The 20,910-nt window shown below is 53.7% G+C and overlaps 1 protein-coding gene across 6 annotated transcripts in view; it reads left to right on the top strand.

The window, feature by feature from the left end:
- Positions 1 to 1,515: 1,515 nt before the first annotated feature.
- CD82 (CD82 molecule) overlaps positions 1,516 to 20,910 on the top strand; it is a 54,995-nt gene continuing 35,600 nt past the window's right edge. For 2 of the 6 annotated variants that reach the window (XM_023215801.2, XM_023215797.2), the window contains exons 1-2: positions 1,535 to 1,675; positions 2,773 to 2,911. The gene's annotated coding sequence lies outside the window, so the exon portion shown is untranslated. Of the gene's footprint in view, positions 1,676 to 1,710; positions 2,281 to 2,772; positions 2,916 to 20,910 lie in introns of those variants that run through there. The other 4 variants (XM_031936702.1, XM_023215796.2, XM_023215800.2 and 1 more) reach the window with 4 other exon arrangements.

The following is a 20,910-nucleotide window of genomic DNA, read 5'->3' as shown; positions in this document are numbered from 1 at the left end:
AGGTTAAGTATCTTGCCTTGTCCTGGGGTTAAAAAGCAACCAGGAAGCTACCTAGGTCTGTATGATTCTCAGACCACTCTAACGTCTTTACAATTTGCTCAACAGTGGTTCATGCTTGAATGTGATTCAGAATCACCTGGAGGCCGTATTCAAACCAATTGTCCCACAGTTTTCCATTCAGTAGGTTGGGATGGGGCTTCAAAATCCACATTCCTAACAAGTTCCCAGATGATGTTGCTCCTGGTTCAAGGACCACGCTGTGAGAACTACAGTGCTGGGCTGGGATCCAGCTCCCGCCCCTACTCCACCCAGACAAAGCGCTCATAATCATACCCTCCCACAATGGTGTGTTGTGAGATGCCGATGTGATAATGGAAGTGAAAGAGCTTCGTCAGCTGCCCAGATGAATGCCCCTGGTCATTAACCAGGTAATCTGCCTGAGGCTAGTGCCCCGGAGGCTGGGGGGACGCAGAGGGCTGGGACGCAGGGTGGGCACCGCAGCCATCTAGAGAGCCCTTGCAGCCCACCCCAATTCTGGGTCACTTTTCCTTCAGGGAGAAAGCCAGCTTTGAGGGCTTAGGCCCGCAGTCCCTCCTGCCACTCTTCTCAACCCACACCTCCTCCCTCAGCTGCCCCAGCACTGGCTGGCCTGGGCTACTTCCCCAGGGGCCAGTCCAGGCAAGCTGGGGCAGCTCAAGCCTGTGACTCAGGACCTGAGGCTGAATCCCGCTCACGCCTGCCTCCATGAGATTCAGAGGCCGTGACTTCCCTTCTGTGAGCCTTAAACTGCACATTAGTAAAATAGGCGCAACGAGAGTACCCATGAGTTGTGGGAATTCAAGGACTAGAACTTTATACAGCGCTTGGCATAGAGCCTGGCCCCTGGCAAGGATTCAATCAATGGTAGTCAGTATTTTCAAAAAGTTCCTGGGCCCAGGCCGCCTCCTGATAGAGGCCCCGACTTGGAACACAAACCGCTCCCACGCCGTTCCCCGGCTGCACCCGGATACACCCGCCCTGGAATGCCAGCGTGGGGGCCCCAGGGCTACCCGCCCGGAGCTGAGAGGGGCAGGACAGGGCAGGATTAGGAAGGCGCTGAGACGGGGCTGGGGCGGGGAGGGGCGTGGCCTCACCCTACTAGGGCCGAGGGATGTGGTGGGCCCGAAGGAGAAAGTGAAGAAGGTGGCGGCGCTGGGAAGGCCGGGGAGACCTGGAAGGACGAGGTAGGCGGGAGCTGGGCGGGACCGTTGGGCAGCGCCGTGAGTGGGCAGGGCTGGAGCGGGGCGGGCTACATCCCCTGTGTAACCTGGGGGCGGGGCTGCCGGGATAGAGGAGAGAGGCCGTAGCGGGGCGGGGAGAGGGGCGGGGCCTCAACTCCAGCAGGGCCCGGCGGCGGGGCTGGTCGGGGTAGGGCCATAGGGGGCGGGGCCTGACCGGCGGGAGCGCACCGCCTTCCCAAAGGGCTCGGGGGCGGGGTCGACGGAGGGGCGCCGAGGGGCGCCGAGGGGGCGTGTCCCCTGGGGGGGCGGGGCCTGCCGAGTCCGCGGCGTTCCCCGGCTGCAGCCAGGAGGGGGCCGAGGAGTGACTGAGCCCAGGGCTGCGCAGTCCGACGCCGACTGGGGCACAAGCGGGCGACGCTGGGCCTGCAGCGCGGAGCAGAAAGAAGAACTAGCAGGTGAGCAAGGGGGCAGCAGGCCGGGGGAGCCTGCCGGACAACCAGAGGCAAAGTTAGTTTTGACCCCAGCTTCTGCGGTGCGTCTCGGATAGCTTTCCTCGGAACTAGTGACAGGTCGGGGCAGCTGGTGGGTGAAAAGGAGCTTTAGCCCCCAGTCCTGAACCCCCAGTTCTCACACTCGGGCGTGCACCAGCTGCGTGATCCTGGGTCCGTCCCTCCACCCGGCTCTGGACCTCCCAGGTTCCAGCAGGAGGAAGTGAACCAGATTAATTCCACGCTGCCGTTGCCCTTTCTCACTTAAAACGCCGGAAGGTGAGAGCTGGCAGGTGAGCGCAGGCTGCAGGTCGCCACAGGTGTTCCCATCGCATTGGCCTCTGCAGTTTCTCTCCCTGCAAGAAAGAACTTGGGAGTAAGAGAAGCGAATTGCTTTAAAGAGTGCACTGGTTCCTCGGTTGGGGCTCGTAACCCACGAACCCTGGGGAACAGGAGGCCAAAGCAAGGAGGTTCCATTTCCCGCCTCACCTGCTTCCCACAAATTCTGACAGTTCAGCTGAGTCGGACCCCCTAAGACTTCGTAAGTTGGAAACGCAGTGGGGCTTTTCCAGGTGAGTTGGCCTGAGCAGGGAGTTGGAAATGGGAACAGTTCTTACACTGGTGACTGGGGAAGAGAAAACGTCACCAATCCTTGGGCCCAGGGTCAAGCCCAGGGCCCCAGTGGCTCTTGCAGCATACCCAGGGTTAATTTCGTGGCTGACAGGTTCTGTTCCTGGTGGCGGTGGGTGCTCTGTGCTGGGCCCCAGTAGCGGGGCAGCCTACTTCTGTGGTCAAGGGCCTGGGCTTTGGTATCAAACTGATTTGGATTCCATTCCCCCTCCAAACTTCAGTTTCCTCACCTGTAAAATAGGGATAATGACAATATCCAATGGCAGGAGCCAGCACTAAATAGAATACTGTGTACACACTACTTAGCAAGGCGCCAGGGAACCAGTGAGACCTCCCTCTGTGACAGCTGCTTTGATGCGGATGGGCAGGTGATGGGCTTGCTTCCTATGGGGAATGAGCCTTTTTTTTTTTTTTTTTTTTTTTTTTATTTGGAGAGATGGGGTTGGCTACAGCCCCTCCTGACCTTGTGAGAGCCGGAAATTGCCACCTGCCACCAACATCACTCTATTTAAGGGATGAGGACTGTGTCATCTGGAACAAAGAGTGGCTGAGTTTTCTGTAACGTTGCTTGAGGTTGGTGAGTGTTGAGTTAAATACGTCTAAAAATGTTTGCTGAGCACCTACTATATGCTAGAGAGAGCTAGAGGATACAGAGGTGAACTAGCCAGACCTGACTTGCTGACAATGAGGGCTCCCCCATCCCTACCATGTCCTTGTAGAGAGGATCAGTCACACCCAGGGCTTATGACCAGATGAGATTTCATGGGTCTGTGCTGCCCTAGTGGCTGGAATCCAGCTATACCATTGCACACTTGGCTTGGGATGGAGGCGAGGGGCAATGTGGGCACCTGATATGTAAGCAGGGTTCGGCACCGAAGGACACTGAAGGTGCTGCATTATGTTGGCTCCCTGCATCTTCTGGGAGATAAGCTGTACAGTATGGAACAAACTGGAAAGTGCCATGGGACAGAGAAGGATTGGCGGCTGCGCTGTGTGCAGGAGACCGTGTGTGTATGTAGGGCAGGGGGAGGTGTTCAGAAGAGTGAGACACTTGAGAAGCCAGGGCAGGGGGTGGGGGTAAGGAGGCTTCCTGGAGGGGGTGAGACTTGAATAGGACTTTCTACCTGGGCTCCTGGTCCTGGTTTGGCTTGGATCAACATGGGACCACAGTCTCTCCAAGCACTAAAGTGGCATAAACTGGAGTTTGGTATGGTGGGGAGGGAGAGGGTCTGGTAGGTGGTACCTGAGGTGGGGTGGAGGAGACGTTCATTTCAACAGAGCCTACCTAGTGAGCCTTAAAGGAAAGCCCTCCCCATCACCACCTCCCCTTCCCACTTGATGAATGACAAGTGACCAATAAGGCCTGCCCCCTCAGGTTGCTTACCATCCAGAAAGGGGCTTACATAAGAATACCAGTGACTCTGATGCAAGATAAATGAAAAAAAGGATTAGAGGGATCTTCAGAGCCTTATAGACTGGGAAGATTTCGGCAGCCAGAATGAAGATGGTGTCTTGGGGAGAGGAAAATGCCTAGGCAGAGGCAGGGAGGTCAACCTGTCCTGAGAAGTCTCAAGAAACTGCTGGGTTGCTCATTCTGGCTGAAGTTTGGGACTGTGCGGGGATACACAGTAGGACCAACTTACAGAGGGCCTTGAATGCCAGGGTAAGAACTTTGGATCTGATTTGCAGAATGTGGGAGCCACTGAAGGTTTCTGAGGAGAGGAGTGACACAACAGAGCAGCACTTTAGAAAAGTCAGTCTGTGCCAGATGTGCTGGGGTGGAGGATCCAGCAGACAAGGAATAATGAACCAATAGCTGCAGTGACAGGGAAGAAGGGGTCTGGGTGGCTTTGGGGATGTCTGCAATTGGGAGTGAAGGAAGAGACACCAGCCATGGGGGTAGCGAAGGCACCACTGGAGGGGTGGAAGGGGACTGTTCCAGCACCTTTGCACTTCTTTCTCCTCCCCATCCTGTCTGCTACATACCAGGGGCTCAGGAAGGTGGTTGGATTGGGTGAGTGGCGGGGGCGCTGGGAGGGTGATGAATGCTACAAGGGGGGTTTGCCCATGAAGAGGCATCTGGGCCAAAAGGTGGGAGCCTGTGCCAGCCAGCAGTAAGTTTGGGAGTGGGGGGCGGGGTGGTTGGTAGAAGTGCCTGCTGGTCCCTCCTTCCCATCCCAGCCCAGGGAGGGTAGGGGTGAGAGGTCACCATGTGCTATCTCTGGCAGTGGGTAAGAAGTCAGGGCACACGTTTCCCACAGTAGGGGGACTGGGGCAGGATTTTGGCTTCCCTGGGCTCCTCTGAAGTTTCTGCTATGTGGGGGTGGCCCCCTCTGTCTTGAGGCCTCACGCTTTAGAGTCACAGCCTGGAAGCTCCCATCACCTATCCCCTTCTACCCTGGGGTTCCCCCAAGGACCAGAGAGTTCCCACTCAACCCGTAGCTGAGCAGCCCCAAGTCCTGAGTGTTCCTTTGGATTTGGAGCATCTGGGGCCAGCTGGCACCCCTGCTTCTCGTTTGGCCTTGGCCTTCTGCTCCAAACCGTTATACCCACTTCCTCCGCCCCACGGGAAGCTCACAGGGGGCGGTTATGACTTAATCAAGGAGATCAAACGGCCAGAAGCTGGCTCTGTGAGAAGTGGGAAGGGAGGGAAGAGCCTGGACTGTTTGGCCTGGGCCTCTCCGTGGGACAGGACCCGTTTAATCTTAGCAGGAACTGTCCTACCCACCCGCTTCCCCTCCACTAAGCCGGGGTCTGAGGAGCTCGAGGGGAAGCCCAGAGGTAAACATGGAGCGAGTGGTGTGGGACGTGTTGCTCCCCTCACCCCTGACGCTGCCCTGAGAAGAGGCAGACAACCACAGACCTGGGGCCTCAGGAACAGGCCCAGCTGCTGTCTCTCGGAGGCTGGCTGGTTCCTGACTCACCCCTGGGCTTCCCCCTCCACTGTGGTTTTCCTGTCAGCAGCTGATTCACTGTGCTGACAAGGAGAGGCAGCTGATAGAGGAAAGAGACCTATGTTCTGGTCCTTGGAGTTGGCTCCTGCTCGGCTGTTTGTGTGTTGTGTGACTTTAGATAAGTTCCTTCTCCTCTCTGGGATTCCTTCCCTGACTTGCTGATGCCCCATTCTTTCCTTGGCTCCCAGGGAGTTCTGGGACCTGGGATCTATCCTTTGCAAAGTAGGGCATGTCTGTGAACACCCACCCATACTCAGGCGTGCACACACACACACACAAACAACCCCAACACGGTGGAACTGGGCAGCTCCCCTCAGACAGAGCACTTGATCCTGCCTCCCTGTTCTTACCTTGTTTCCCCCACCTGAAGCACCTTTATCTACCTTCTGCCTGTTCACAGATTAGAGAGATGATGGTACAGCATGGCAATAAAGCACTGGACTTTAGAGTTGAGATCTTGGCCCTGCCAATTTCTAGCTATGCGACCCTTTCTGAGCCTCAGTTTTTGAACCTGCAAATGGGAATAATGATGGTCATGGCTTCATAGGTCATGAGCGGAGGACAAAAAAGTACGCATGAAACACTTAGAATTGTTATACCTAGCACATAGTAAATGCTCAATAAAGGAGAGCCATTGTTGTTTGCTGCATCTAGTTGGTCTTTCAAGGCTGGTGCCAGGCTCCTTCTCAGGCCCCCAGGGACATTCCCAGAACACCTTCCTTCTGCACAGGGCCTCTGTGCCTCTCCAATACGTGTGTGCCCCAAGACGCCAGTCATGTCTGGCTATGTGGGGCTCTCTGACTCTTCCTGGGGGCAGCTGGGTCTCCTCACTGTGATGCTCAGCTTCCTGAGGGGCAGTAGGTCTGAACATCGCTGCCTGCTTTTCCCAAGCCCCTCCTTGCCCTTCACTTTCTCCTCGCCCTTCACCTTCTCCTCTGTGCTTGTCTACACTGTCGCTTTGTGGTGTATGACGTGTTTCCACGAGCTCTCCTGGACAGGCACTGCTCTGTCCTGTCTGTATCTCTGATTCCTGGCACACAGCAGGCACTTGGGGATCAATGACCGAATGAATAGGTAAGTGGTTCTCTTGGGTGGGGCTGGGGGTGTCAGCCGGACCCAGCTTGGTGCCAGATACCAGGTGACTCCTTGGCAAAGGCAGAGCCAGGAAGCAGGACCTGGATGCCGCTGCCCGGCGCTTCAGGTCTGTGGGCCCCACTTCTGCAACCTGGATCCAGGGAGATGGGAATGCGCTGTCTGTCCTGGGATTGCTTTCAGCAGAGCTTCTGCTTCTCTTCTGATGCCTGGCCTTTACCCTTCTGAGAGGGGAACAGCATGACTTCCTTCAGCCCCAACCCAGTGAGGGGCCACTCTGGCCTTTAGTGAACTCTGACTCAGCCAGAAAGAGCATCTTGGAGTCAACAGTTGTTTGTGGAAGGTGCTGCTATCCTATGGGGACTCAAGCTGGGGCCTGGAGAAATGGGACAGAGGCCTCCAGGAAGCCCATCCTGGACATCATCCATCCAGACCCCCAGATGGGCAGCTCTGGGAAGCCCTACTCTCCCCTCTGGCCTCCTACCCCGCAGGGGAGGCTTTTGCCCCTTCTCCACCTTCCGGTTGACTTTCCCTGCCTTGTGGACGGGTGATCTGGGTGTGGGAGCTGTTCAGAGTTCTGGGCCTTGGCTCTCAGGGTCAATGTATAGAAGTGAACAATGCCCTGAGGGCTGGGCATTAGGAAGCCTGGGTTCAAATCCTGGCTCTGCCATGGAACTACAGCGTGACCTTGGCCAAAGAGGTGACTTCTAGGCTGGTTTTCTTCCTTTTAGGCAGCAAGTGCTCCAGAAGCCTTCCTGAGCCCCAGCTGGGCTTGGGCCCGGGGGACTGGGGAAGAAAGCCTAGGCAAGATCACAGACTCTGGAATCAAACTGCCTAAGAACGATTCCTGCCTCTGCTACTTACCAGCTGGACATGACTTTGTGTCTTACCCCGCTGTGCATCAGTTTCAGCATCTATAAAATGGAGACAATAATAGTACTCATCTCATAGGGTTGTTTGAGAATGATATATGAGCTAATGCATGTGAAGCATTTAAAACAGTGCCTGGCACATAGTTAGTGCTATGTACATTCCTGCTGTTTTTGGTAGTGTTTATTTTTATTTATTTTTTTTGAGACAGAGTCTCACTGTATTGCTGAGGCTGGAGTGCAGTGGTGCGATCTTGGCTCACTGCAACCTCCACCTCCTGGTTCAAGTGATTCTCGTGTCTCAGCCTCCTGAGTAGCTGGAATTACAGGCATGCACCACCACGCCAGGCTACTTTTTGTATATTTAGTAGAGATAGGATTTCACCATGTTGGTCAGGCTGGTCTCAAACTCCCGGCCTCAAGTGATCCTCCAGCCTCGGCCTCCCACAGGAATTACAGGCATGAGCTACTGTGCTCACTGTTTTTGGTAGTGCTATTAATAGGAAGCAGGTTGTAAGTCTTTGAAGAGCTTGAGTCTGGAGATCAGGGGACCTGGGCTCTGTTCCCAGTTCATCTTTTACTTGCTGTGTTACTTTGGGTAAGTTATAGTCCCTTCTTGGGCTACAAAACTATATTATCTTGCATTTGCTGCACTTGGATTTTGTAAGTGAGGCACATGCGATGCCACAGTGGACGCCTGCAGGGTTTTATTCAGGGGAAGGACTCCTGGGGGCCTGGCTTAGTCTCCTGCAGCCTAGGAAGGAAGGAAGGAAGGCTGTAGGTGGGCAGGTCCCAGCTGCTGCCCTAAACCATTGCAGAGACTGAATGGCAGAGCTGCTCCCCTACTACAACTCTACTCAATCAGGCCAAAATGTAGACAACTACATGTAATGTACCCGTTACGAAATACAATTATATAGATTAGATTACAGACCTTTATTATCTTTTTTTCTTTCCCCTATTTTCCAAATCTACAGTGAGCCTGTATTTTTTTATGGTCGAGAAAAAAAGAACCCATTCCTACAATGAAGCTATAAAAAACATACCATATATATTTGAACAAAAAATGTATTATACGAACTTGGGATTACACTGAAGTTCTTTTTGTGAATAAATCATATTTTTTCGAAGGAGGGATGGGATGTTGGTTTGAAGTGAGTAGCAATTTGTCAAGCCCCTGAAGACTTGGAGGGAGTGCCTATGGTAGCGTCTGTGGCCCTCCACCACCCAGGCTGGGAGACAAGAGTTAAGGGAGTATAATAGAATAGAAGTGTAATCCGCCTTCCCATGCGGTGGACACACCCTGAGTGTTAGGTGGTGTTTAGAAAGCTTTTGAACAGTAGTTGAGATCAAGCACCTTAATGACCATTCTGAGCTTCAGTTTCCTCATCTGTGAAATAGGGATGGACTACTGTGAGGGTTAAATGAGCTAAACACACATTGAAGACAGAGCTCCAAATGGAAACAGACGGAAGAACGTGGCTTTAGATCTGGGGCCCAAAGGGCTTGCTGACTGGCCTGTCCTGGACCTAGCAGAGTTACCCATCCCACCACAGGAAGTGCTGGACGGGAACCAGCCTCCTGCAGGACTAGGCAGCAGGAGCAGACAACAGCCCAGACAGAACTCTCCCTGCGGGCAACTTGGCTCTGGGAGGGGCAGGGCCCCACTGAGCCTGCCCTATGTGTCTCTAAGACAAACCAATCATAAGCCGCCCGGGGCGTGGCGTGAAACCAGAGGGCGGTGGGGGGGCGGTGGGGTGGTGGGTGGGGTGGGGGGGGGGGGGGGGGGGGCGCTGGGGGGGGGCTGGCAGCGGAGCAAGGCCTGAGGTGTTTCCCTGACAGAGGTCCCTCCATTGGGAAACAAATGGAGAGGGGAGTCTGTGTTCCCACGTGTACACATAAACCATTTTGAATGATACCTGGTATGAAGTAAGCACTCAATAAATGTTTGTTGTTGCTGGTAATAATAACAATTGGTAAATTATACTAGTACAGGTGGAAAACCATCTCCCACTCACTGTCTTAAAAAGTGGAATATTAGAATGCTTTTGCAATGGGACCTATGAGATATCATCATATATAGAGGAAATAGAAACTCGGCAGGGGAGGTTTGATTTATCTGAGGTCATGGAGCAAGTGAGTGTCTAGGCCTTGAGTCACCTTTGGACATGTAGGTAGCCCACCTCCCTGACCCCTGGCCTTTCTGAACACACAGCAGTGGGGTAACTGAGGCAGGGAGGATGTGTCCTCTACTCTGAACTAGTCACTTGTTTTCCATCTGAAAGCCCCTCTTACCCGCTTTCTCTGCCCCACACCCTCTCCTGGCAGGGTTGAGCAGGTCTCCTTGTTTGCCAGGAGATGGTATAGCATGGCATTATGTTCTCAAAATTTGTGCATATAGGAATCCCTAACGATCCCTGCAAGTTGCAGTCAGGGAACCGCTGGGGCTGTGCCTACAGCTTGGGGTTCTTCTAGCTTCTCAGGCATTGGTGTCAGCCAGACCTAGCTATGGGTACAGTATCTGCTCACCTCTGGGCAAGTTTGTTGGCCTCTCAGAGCCTTGGTTTTTATGAGGATTAAATGAGATAATGCTGGTAAAATGCTTCGTGGCAGACCCAGGGAAGAGTGCACCCTCAATGAAACCAGAGGATAAGGGTGGTGATGATGAACAAAGGCTGTTCCTGTCATTACTTCGGGGGAAATGACAGGGAGTCTTCCTCTCTGAAGGCTGAGGTCCCCAATCTGGAGTGAAGGAGCTTTCCAGGGTTGCGTGGAGCTCTGGTAGGGGGTCAGCAGAGGCCTTAGGTCTCTGTAGTCTTGGTACGCAGACTATCTGAGCCCAGCCTTGACCTGGGTGCTCTTGGCATAGAGTTGAGGGCAAAATTGAGGGCTTACGTCTAGAGTCACAGGATCTTGGTGGTGTGAGCAGCTCTGTGCTGCATCCAGTCAACCTACCTGCCCAGTCTGATCCCATGGACCACATCCAGCGTTTGCTCACGCACCTCAAGTCTTGGAGAGCTCATGATTTTTTCTTTCTGGAAAGAGCTGACTCTTAGAAAATAGGGGATAGAATCTGAGCAAACCCACCCACCCTTGGCTTCCCCATGTTGATCCTGATCTTGCTTGTTGGAATTACACACAATGTGGAAACTCCCTGGTGGAACCAAATCTTGTAGCAGAAGACCCCAGGCCAGCAATTCTGACATAGGAAGGAAATATTTTCTTTTAAAAACTTTATCTAAACCAAATGGCTACCCCAAGAAACCCCCCAAACTTTCTGATTATTCAAGAAAGAGGGGTTTTTTTTTTGTGGAAAAATTCAGGCGGTAAAGAACAGACCTGCAGGAGGAAATAATTGCTCAGAGATAACTGCTGTGAACAGTTTGGTGTTTTGGCCTTAAAAAAAAGCACACACATACAAGATTGGGATTGTACCACACAAACCACTTCCTGCACTGCCACTTTTGAGTGAACGCTGTATAGGGAGGGTTTTCCCATGTGATTGAGCATTCTCCAGCAAGTTTCCCAGCTCTGTAGTATTGCACCATAGGAATCTGCTGTGACCTGGTTAAGCATTGCCCAGCCATTGCACATTTAGGCCCTTTGAATTTTTCATTAGTATTCCCCTTGCTATAATGATCGCCTTGTCCCTATGTATATTTTGTACTCAACTCTAATGAGCTCCATGGAATGAATTCCTAGAAGTGGCTTTCCAAGTCAGATGGTTTTTAAACTCAAGGCCAGAGGACCAGAATCTCCCACCCTAACCAGTCTCCCAATTTCGCTTCAGCCCTACTGGTGGGGGAGAGTTCTCTCTGTCCCAGGTTCTAGTTGGCCCACTCACAGGAGGAGGAGGAGCAGGCTTTTAGGGTATGTGTATCTGTGAAAGAGAAGGAGATAGAGAAAGGCAGATAGATATAGGGGAGTGTTTTCTCTTCAATTACAGTCTGACTTTTGACCCTCTCCTCTCTGGGAGCCTGTGGTGTCATTAACTAATCATGGACTCTCTTTACTATTTAATGACCTCTCCCCGCAGTGACTCCTTCCTCCCCAACAGTCTCCTGGAAAGGAGGAGGTGGGAAGATGAGTCAGTGGGGGAAAGTTTCTCCAGAGTGGGTGGTGGGTGTTACGGTAGTTCTCAAACTCTGACATGTATCAGTCCCTTGGACAGCTTGTGAAAGCACAGATTGCTTGGCCCCACCCCCAGGTTTCTGATTCTGTGGGTCTGGGGTACCACTTGAGAATGTGCATTGCTAACACGTTCCCAGGGAACACTGCAGTTCTGGCCCTGGACCATACTTTGGGTACCAGTAAAGTAGCGGGATGGGGCAGGGTGGGGTTCTGTGGTGAGTTTCAGCTCCTGGTGCTGCTGACAGTAGGAACCTTGTCCTGTTTAATAAAGGCTCATCTTGTGAGGCCTGAACTCACCTTCCCCTCCTGCCCCCACCTCACCACCCCTTCTCCCATGTGTCCTTTGGGAACTTTCTGTGCAGGGGGACAAGAGGATTATCCACATCTCCATTTTACAGAAAGGAAAACCGAGTCTCTGACAGGTGACCTGCTGTGTCTGAGGATGTTGAAAGTAGGAGGGCTAGTCCTGGAACCCTGGCCCTGTCACGCTCCCCACCTCAACTTCTCCAGTGCAGGTCTGGTGTGGAAGCAGAGATGCCTTCCCTGACCACTGTGCTGCCCCAAGTGAGGGGCCTGGGGAGGCAGGTTCCTCCACACCATCTCTGCGCTGGGATCTTGCTCCACTTCTTATCCCCCGACTGACTCTTCAGTAACGTGATCTTCTTCTAAGGTCTAGTATTCTCCAGCAGTTTATGTTCCCAGTTATGGTTCTGGGCAGGTTTTCCAGGAAGCCAGGAACTTTCTCCTGTCAAACATGGGCTTCACCCGGCAGGCACAACAGAGGGAGAAGAGAGAAGCCTCAGTTGTTGAGCATCTAATGTGTGCCAGGCCCTAACCTGGACACTTTGCAGCCATGATGTCAGGTCATCCACCCCAGGTAGGGCTTATCACCAGGTCCCATTGTATAGATGAGGAAACCGAGGGTCCAGGAGGTGAAACAAGGTCACAGAACCGAAAGGGGCAGAGCTGGGCTTTTGATTTCGAACTCAAGGGTGGGGTCTGGTCTGGGACGGCAACAGGTCCTGTTCTGGAGGGAGCCAGAATGTGGAGTAAGCAGCCTCTGCCCCACCCGCCATCCACACAGAGAGGGTCAGCCCGAGGGTCAAAGCTCCCTTGGGATTCAGGGTCTTGCAGTGGGAGGGCACTGGCTGGTCAGAAGGACCAGCCTTTCAAATCCTGCTCTGCTACTGCCTGCCTGTGTGGCCTGGGGGCAAGTCACTTCCCGGCTTGGGACATCGGAGTCCTGCTTTCTCATAATGATCCCTTATGCTTTGTAGCTCTTGGCAGTGGACATTTTCTCATGTACTTATTCCCGGTCCCTCAAGCCTTCCAGCACCCTGTGAAATAGGGCGGGCATTATTACTAAGCCCATGTTCACAGAGGATGAGGATGACAGAGCAGTGAGTTGCCCAGAATCCTGCGGGCGGTCGAGGGATGGTACAAGAGCTAGGACTGGAACCTGGGTTGTCTTTGCGGCCCATCTTGAGCCCAGCCCCAAAGACGGGAGAACTCTTTCTCTCTCTTCTCAGCCTTAGGATGAAGGATCCCAGGGCTCTCAGTTGGGCTGGTAGGTCCTGGGTGCAAGGGGCCCAGGATCCCAGAAAAGGCTGGCCTGGGATCTTTGCTGTTGGCCAAGAACCCATGGGGAGGCAAGACAGGGTGGTCCAGGCTGTCTCTGTTTCTGACTCCTGTCCGGGCCTTGCACATGAGGTCCTTGGTGCTGAGGGGAAGGAGGGGTTCAGCCCAGGTTTTCCTCCCAGCTCAGCTGCTTGCTTCTCCTGGGAACTGTGCTTTTCTTCTAAAATGTGTCATGCAGAATTTTCCACACATGGGTGCCTGGGCCCTGCAGTTTCACCTGAATGCCATCACTTCCTCCTAAGTCTTCCTCATTCTTCCACACTGGCTCCAGCCACTTTCTTCCCTCGGGGAAGCCTTGCTCCTCTGGCCAAGCCAACTCAACTCTCTCGGGTTCTGTGCGGTAGGCGAACTGGCTGACCAGGTTGGTTAACTCCCCAGTGAGGCATGAGAGCAGGGCCTGTGGCTGGTGTGGGTCCAAGCCCCTGCAGGGTCTGGCAGGGTGTGCAGCCGAGTCTGTACATGCTAGGGAAAGGTTAGCTTCAGACCTGGAACTCTCAGGCTTGTGACTTTCAGCAAGTCACTTGCCTTCTCTGAACCCTGGTTTCCTTCGTCGGAAAGTAAGAAAGCTACTTTCCTTGTTGATAACTTCTGATACTTGCGGGAGACAAAGTGCAAAACATCTAGCACTGGCGCCTGGGGGTTCATGGCTCTCAGGAAATGCCAGTCCCTCATCTTCCCTGCAGTGGGCTCAGGCTATGTTCTGCCTCCACCCACCCCGACCCCCTTGGGGCCTGGTTGGGCTTGGCCTAAGGCCTGAACTATATCTGCTCTAGGTAGGGGGTGTCCTCGGTGGATAATGGGCCAAGGATTGGGCACAGGGACAGAATCAGGCTGATTTAATCAGACTCTGCCAGTTCCAAGTTGTGACCCTCCCTGGGCACGTTACTAACCCCTCGAGCCTCAATTTCCAGATCTGTAGAAAGAGATACTCTGTCTCCTGTGTTCTCAGGATCACACATGATCGGCAAACAGGAGACCAGGAGATGGGGCCCAGGCGACCTGAGGGCGGCCTCCCAGGAGGCTTGGGTCAGGCCAGTGGCTGCTTATTTACATATCAATTTTCCTACTGGGGAACAAATAGTCCCCTTTTCCTCTGGACACCTGGAGGCTCTCCAGGCCCATATGCTCCTGGTGTAGTGCCTGGTTTGCTGGGTCAGCCAGGGAAGGAGACAGCCTCTCTCTGAGCCCCTGTCTTCCTGTGGGAAGAGAGCCAGGGAGCCAGCCCAGGTGTGAGGCCCTGCCTGGTTCTATCCGAGACCACGATGGTGTTGCTCCATGTCCCATGCCTGGCCTTGGGGACAGACCACTTCCTATAGCACCTAGCACCTTTCCTTCTCACCTGTCTGTACATCTATACACCCCCTTTCTAGCTCCGTGTGGCCCAGGACCTTCTCATGGTGATAATGATCACCACACTTCCCTTTATTGTGCTAGAGCGTTTTACTCCTCAAACCACACACCTCCCTCTAGGACAGGAATGAACCATTACTACCCAGAGAGGGGAACTCGCCCAAGGCCCACAGCCGGACTCACTACCCTCTCTGCCTGCCCCAGCTCTCAGTGGATGCCAAATTCTTGGCTAAGTCCATCAGCAATGGAAAGGTGGTTGGCCCTGGGAAGAGGAGAGGCTGGCAGAGGGCTAGGTTGAGGACTGGGCCGGGGGGGTGGGGTCCCAGATTTCCACCCTGCATTAGGAGCTGGCATAGGGACTGTCCCCACTGCACAGATAGGTAAGCTGAGGTTTGGGGAAGGGGAGTGATTGATTACAGCCTAAAGCTGGCTGGGCTCGTTCCCCTTCTCTCTTCTTCCCTATGGCCCTGAGTTGCTCTAGTGGAAGGGATTGGATGGGGCTGTTTGGGACCCGGATGTTCATTTTGTGTTAGCCGCTGTGGGCTGAGGTCAGGTCCCTTCTGTCTGCCTGAGCTTCCTTAGGGGGCTCAGAGTGGCTGGCTCAGAGCATTGCAGTGCCCTTTCTTGTCATAAAGGCCTGGCCAGCAGCCTGCTCAGGAATCACATTTGGTGGGGGATAGGGTTTTTTCCCAGGGCACAGTGCTGCCGCTCCTCGAATCTCGGGGAGGCCAAGGCTGAGAAAGATGTGCTGGGGAGTGGTCTTTGTTAATGGGAGGTAGGGAGAGGGCAGGGTGGGGGAGGCTAGAGGGAGGGCCCATTCCTTGGGAGGCCACAGAGGAAACAGGACTCTTGGCTACAAAACAGGGGGAGACAGAACATGCAGGGCAGTCTTTGGGGTGGCCCCAGAGTAGAAGCTGGGGAGTTGGCCTGGCTCCAGGGGTGGGAGTGGGGTCCTCCTGGGTCAGCAGGGCCTGCACTCCCAGGCCGGCCTCACTGCAGGCTCCCCTAGACTTCCTGGTGAGACCTGACAGGGCCTCAGGGTCTGCAGGTTGGTGCTCTGGGGGGCCAGAGGCTCCCTTCACCCTCGAGTCTGACACCCTCGTGTCTTTCTTTTTAGTCTCTCTGTCCCTGCCTCTCTCTCTCTCCCCTCTGTACCTTGCTCTGCCCAAGCCCCTCAGCAAACCCAGAGGAGAGGCCCAGGGAGCCCTGGGGAGGGAGCCCTGACAGGCCCATGCCGGTTTCCTTTTGTTACCAGCATTCCTGCTGGAGCTGCCAAGTGTCCGGGCTGCTTAAATGGCTGCTTCCCTGCCTGGGAACGAGGGGCCCTCTGTGGGAAGCACAGCCCCTTTATTCCCGCCTCGGCAGGCCCAGATCTCTGCAGTAGACCATGGAAGTGGGTCTCTCAGGGCCACCCCTTGCAGGAGCTGGACTCCTATCATGGGGAGGGCTTGGTAGGCTAGAGATTGGGGCCTGTGGGCTGGGTGAGGTTGCCCTGGACATTCTGGGTATTCCAAGGCTCTCGGGATGTTAAAGGGGAGACCTAGACGATGGCAGAAACAGGGAGTGACAAGGAAGAGGGGATGGCTCCAGGGAGCCACAGACAGAGATAGGGACCCCCACAGAAGGGAAGAGACAGGTGAGGGAGAAGAACTTCAGAGAGGGCTGAGGCCCCACAGAGTCCTGCCCTGCCGTCTCCTCACCTGGGCTGAGCTGCCTTCAGCTAGCTCTCAGACAAGAAGACCCCCTACCCCCAAGTTCTTGGAGTTACCCCTACCCCTACCCTCCACCCCGGCCCATCTCTCTGTGCTTTCACCCAAGCATCTGTGGAGCCAGAGTCCCTGTACCTATGTGCATCACTTTGTCTTCACTGTGTCTCACTTATTCTTCTCTCTGCCCATCAAATACTCCTAAAGGCCTGCAGAGTACTGAGAACTAAGCCTTGGGAGGCAGGAAGGATCAGCCCATTGGACAGATGAAGGAACTGAGGCTCGGAAAAGTCAAATGACAGTTGGGAAAGGGTAGACAGGCCATGCGCAGTGGCTCATGCCGTAATCCCACCCAGCACTTTGGGAGACTGAGATGGGTGGATCACTTGAGATCAGGAGTTCAAGACCAGCCTGGTCTACGTGGTGAAACCTGTCTCTACTAAAAATACAAAAATTGACCAGATGTGGTGGTGTGTGCCTGTAATCCTGCCTACATGGGAGGCTGAGGCAGGAGAATCTCTTGAACCCGGGAGGCAGAGGTTGCATTGAGCCGAGATCATGCCACTGCACTCCAGCCTCGGCGATAGAGTGAGACTCTGTCTCAATAAAAAGGGTAAATAAACAGAACCAGGGCTTGAACCTATGCCTGTCTGATGTCTATCCTAAATTCTTGTGATGAGATAATTAGGGCTGCCACGTGGTGATGCCTGAAAGTCTGTGCTGGAGAATGTTTTGGAAAGGCTGCCTCGAGGAGGTAGCAGTTCAGCAGCCCTGTTTCTACCTTCCTGAGCTCAGTGCCTGGGGAGGGTACGATATGACAAAAGGCTTGTGTGCTGCCATGTGGGGTCCCTGATTAGAGTCCCCATCCCTCTCTCTAATCACCCTACTCAGGGCCCACACCCTTTTGTTAGCCACCTACTCTAGCTGGCTAGGCTCTGGGATCAGTGTGCAAGCTGGTCACTGGTGCTTAGTGTCGCCCCAGAGTGTCTTCAGTTGGTTGGGTTTGGAAGCTAGGCCATAAAGCTCAAGTAATCTAGGCTGGGCCTTGGTGGGGTAATTTTTATTACCTGTCATTTACAACTTTGTTTCTGCAGGCAGCATGGTGTGACAACAAAGCTCAGGGGCTCTGGGAGGGTCAGACTGTTGGTGTTCAACTCTCTGCCCTACCAGCAAGGTGACCTTGGGCAAGGCCCTTGACCACCGTGAGTCTCAGTTTCTGCAGCTGTATAACGGGGTGACGAACAGTACTTATCTCATAGGATCATTGCAGGGATAAACTGAGCCATGTGAAGGGCTTGGCACAATGTCTAGCTAGTAATCATGCAAACATGTTCGCATTTGTCATTGTTAAACACTTGAGTCTGTGTTCTAGAGAGCCCCCTTTGTCCTGCAGAGGGAGATGGAGTCAGCAGGCTGCTTTGTATAATTGCTCACGTTCATGTCTGTGCTTGTCTGGACTGGGTGCTCCCTGAGGGCAGGGATGAGTTGGAGTCATCTGTTTCCTGTTTCACTCCAGCTCTGGGCCGACCTGGAGTGGGGATTCGGTGAACTGCAGTGGATGGTGGCTCAGGAGAGAAACTGAGCACAGAAGGGCCACTTGGGAGGCCCCTGGGAGGGCAGCACCTCAGGCCCTCTGGATCATGAGCTGTGTATTCTGAGAGGACAGTGTGCCCTATGAGGTCTCCTCTGAGGGCTAGGCCTGGTTTCATGTCCTGCTGTTTCAGCTCAGCCCTCTGTGTCCACCTCCTTCATGGCTGGCTGGTAGAGGGAGAGAATTCTGAAATGCTGTGTGTTTGCTAAACCTGCAGGTGCCTGGCCTCACCTCCGGATGCTCTGATTTTACAGTCCTGGGACCAGGGCTTTGCCCCTTTAACACCTGGCTGCAGTGACCCCCGCTCCCTGCCTTGTGATTGCCTTGGTGGTGGGAAGCAATGTCACAAAGTCAGTAGGGTATTGAACTCCAGAGTCAGAGAGTCTGGAGGACAGAGCTCAGCTGCACCACTGTCACCTGTGTGACCGGGGCCAGTGCTGCCACCCTCCTGAATCCCAGTGATCCTGCCTGGGGTTTGGGGGCTGAATGAGATAAGATCAGTGAAGCAACACTCCCATTTCATGAATGTTCCTTTTGCCCCTAGGTCTTCCCTCTGCCCAGTCTCATTTCAAGTTCTTGGGTGGTGGTGACCTCCCTGGGGCAGTCTGCAGGAACCCTGTGTCCATCCCATGCCTCAAGGGACAATCTTTATGCAACTTCCTTGCTGTGGGACCTAACAGAATCCTCTGTCTCTGTCATGCTGACAACCTTGGGTTTGGCACGCTGACTCTGGTTTCCTCTTGGAGGGTTCTAGATAGTCTATTTTACAGATGAGAATGCTGAGGCTCAATGCAGGCAGGCAGCTTGCCAGAGGTCGCGTGGATACTGAGAAATGAGATTTGGAATTTAGGTCTCTCTCAGGGCCCATAGTATCATCTGCTTCATTATTTAACTGCCTCCAGTTGTGGTACTGGGGAGAGGGCCTCAAAAGGTGGCTGGCCCCTGAGAGCCCACCTGGGAATCCTGTTGTCAGGTCCTCTGGAATCTGAGGCTTCTTGCAGGCTCTCTTTAGCTCCTAAATATCCCTTTAGGTTAGAGCTTTCCGATCAATGAGCTGTCGAGATGGTTATCTCTGGAGCCCTTGAGAACAGAGCCCTAGGCTAGTAACCTCAAGCCAGATGTAGTTCTATCTGTCCGTCCCAGTGAGCTGAACAAATAGGTATACTTCTCAACGTGTATCATGATGCCAAACAGGCTGGGACACACTGACCGCCCTACACAGTCCCCTCCCTATCCCCCAACATACACACTGAACATGCACACTCCCCAGAAGGGCTGAGGGTTAGGGGTTCGTTTTCTTCTCTGGGCATCAGTCTCTTCATCTGAGGAGTGTGGGCTGAGCTAGTGATGAAAAGGCTATTCTGGCACTGTGAATCTGAGTGCATGAGTCTTGGCATCTAGCACTGGGAGAGAGTGGGGGCTGTGTGGGGCCCAAGCAGCTGGCTAAGAAGCCAAAAACAGTCAAGCAAGGGGGCTGTGGAAAGCAAGAGGTCAGAGGCTACGGCTCAGCCTCAGCTTGATTCTTTGGCTGCATGGGGTCCAGGCAGAAATGCTGGAGGGCTCAAGGTATCTGCTGGTTCCCACTCTGCACTCTCCTGTCAGAGTGGCCCCCTTGTTTACCTAAAGGCCCTACAGTCTCATTGCTAGGGTTTCAAAGCAAAACCTCCTGAGAAGGGCCACATCTGTCAGCCTCATCAGTCAAACTGAAGGAATGTCCCGGTCAGGATTGGTGGAGCTGCTCTTTTCCTTCCTGAAAGGAAGCTGAGAGTCAGGCCTCAGGGATCTGAGGTAGGGTTGGGGGATGAGGCAGCAGGCAGCAGTCAGCAGAGGTATGGAAGGGTGGGGTGGTGGGCTGCGCCATTTACCTTGTTCATTTGGGCAGCAGGTGAGGTTGTTATGGAGATTGCATGGATGCAGTGGGTAATGGCATAATATACAGGGATGCCTGCTGGCCTGTGTTGCTCTTGCACCCCGGCCTCCTTTCTCCAAATGTCAACTGTCAATCCCAGCTCTCTCAGGAGAGAGGGAGCCTGTCTCACTGGTTCATGGGATCCTGTGACAGGGTCCCTTTCTTAATCTCTAAGACAAACAGGGAGGCTCTTTGGGCTCTGAAATCCTATGATTCCTGGGAAGGTCTGATTTGGATGTGTTTCTTCCAACCTTGGTGGCGGTAGTAGTGGTGGGATCTCCTCACTGTGTGGTGAGAAGCTGACAGTGAACCCAAAGCTCCTTCCGTGTCGTTTCCTACTCCTCCAACAATCCCATGAGATGGGGATCCCACCAGCATCTTGGTGTTAGAGGTGGGAATGTTGGGACTCAGAGGGGTTTAATAACTCGCTTGCTCAAGCTCACACACCTAGGAGGAAGCAGAACTGGGATTGAAGCCTAGGATTTTTGTTTGTTTGTTTTTGTTTTTTTTGTTTTTTGTTTTGAGACAGAGTTTTGCTCTCGTTGCCTACGCTGGAGTGCAGTGGCACGATCTCAGCTCACTGCAACGTCTGCCTCCTGGGTTCAAGCAGTTCTCCTGCCTCAGCCTCCTGAGTAGCTGAGATTACAGGCACCCGCCACCATGCCCAGCTCATTTTTTGTATTTTTAGTAGAGATGGAGTTTCACCATGTTGGCCAGGCTGGTCTCGAACTCCTGACCTTAGGTGATCTGCCCGCCTCGGCCTCCCAAAATGCTGGGATTACAGGTATGAGCCATGGTGGCTGGGCTGAACCCTAGGTCTTAAAGGAAACCTGAGGCCCTCATCCTGCTTATGCTCACTCTTCTCCTGTTGCCCAGAGTAGCAGCTATTTTTTTTTTTTTTTTCTGGTGGGTGGGGGTTAATATCAACAATAAGAGTAAGACCAGAGATTGAAAAATAAGATAGTGAGAGGTCAAAAAGCCAGGCCCTGTTGTCAGCGGGGGTTTCAGGAAATACATCACCTGTCCAATATGAAAACAAACACAGCCGTCTGTGCCCAGTCTCTTCCCATGAGTGATCAGAACAAAGTCCAGAGGACCAGAGAGCTGGTGGCCAAGAACCAGCTTGCAGGTGGAGTGCCTGTGGATGGGCTGGCGTCCAGGGCACAATAGCCCAGCCAGGCTTTCTCACTCCCCTTTCTGCCCGACTGGGCAGACCGAGCTCCCACGGGATCGGATGCCCAACTCGCCAAACTGGCTGGATCTCTGGGTCTCAGGGAGTTCCCAGTGGCACAGCCTGGAGGCTAGGGGCGGAGGCTCCTGCTTCCTTAGGTG

The sequence above is a fragment of the Piliocolobus tephrosceles genome, chromosome 13 (genome assembly GCF_002776525.5).
Source record: "Piliocolobus tephrosceles isolate RC106 chromosome 13, ASM277652v3, whole genome shotgun sequence".
NCBI classification, from domain to species: domain Eukaryota; kingdom Metazoa; phylum Chordata; class Mammalia; order Primates; family Cercopithecidae; genus Piliocolobus; species Piliocolobus tephrosceles.
Note: the sequence above shows the minus strand (reverse complement) of the source record. Positions and strands in the feature narration are given on the sequence as shown.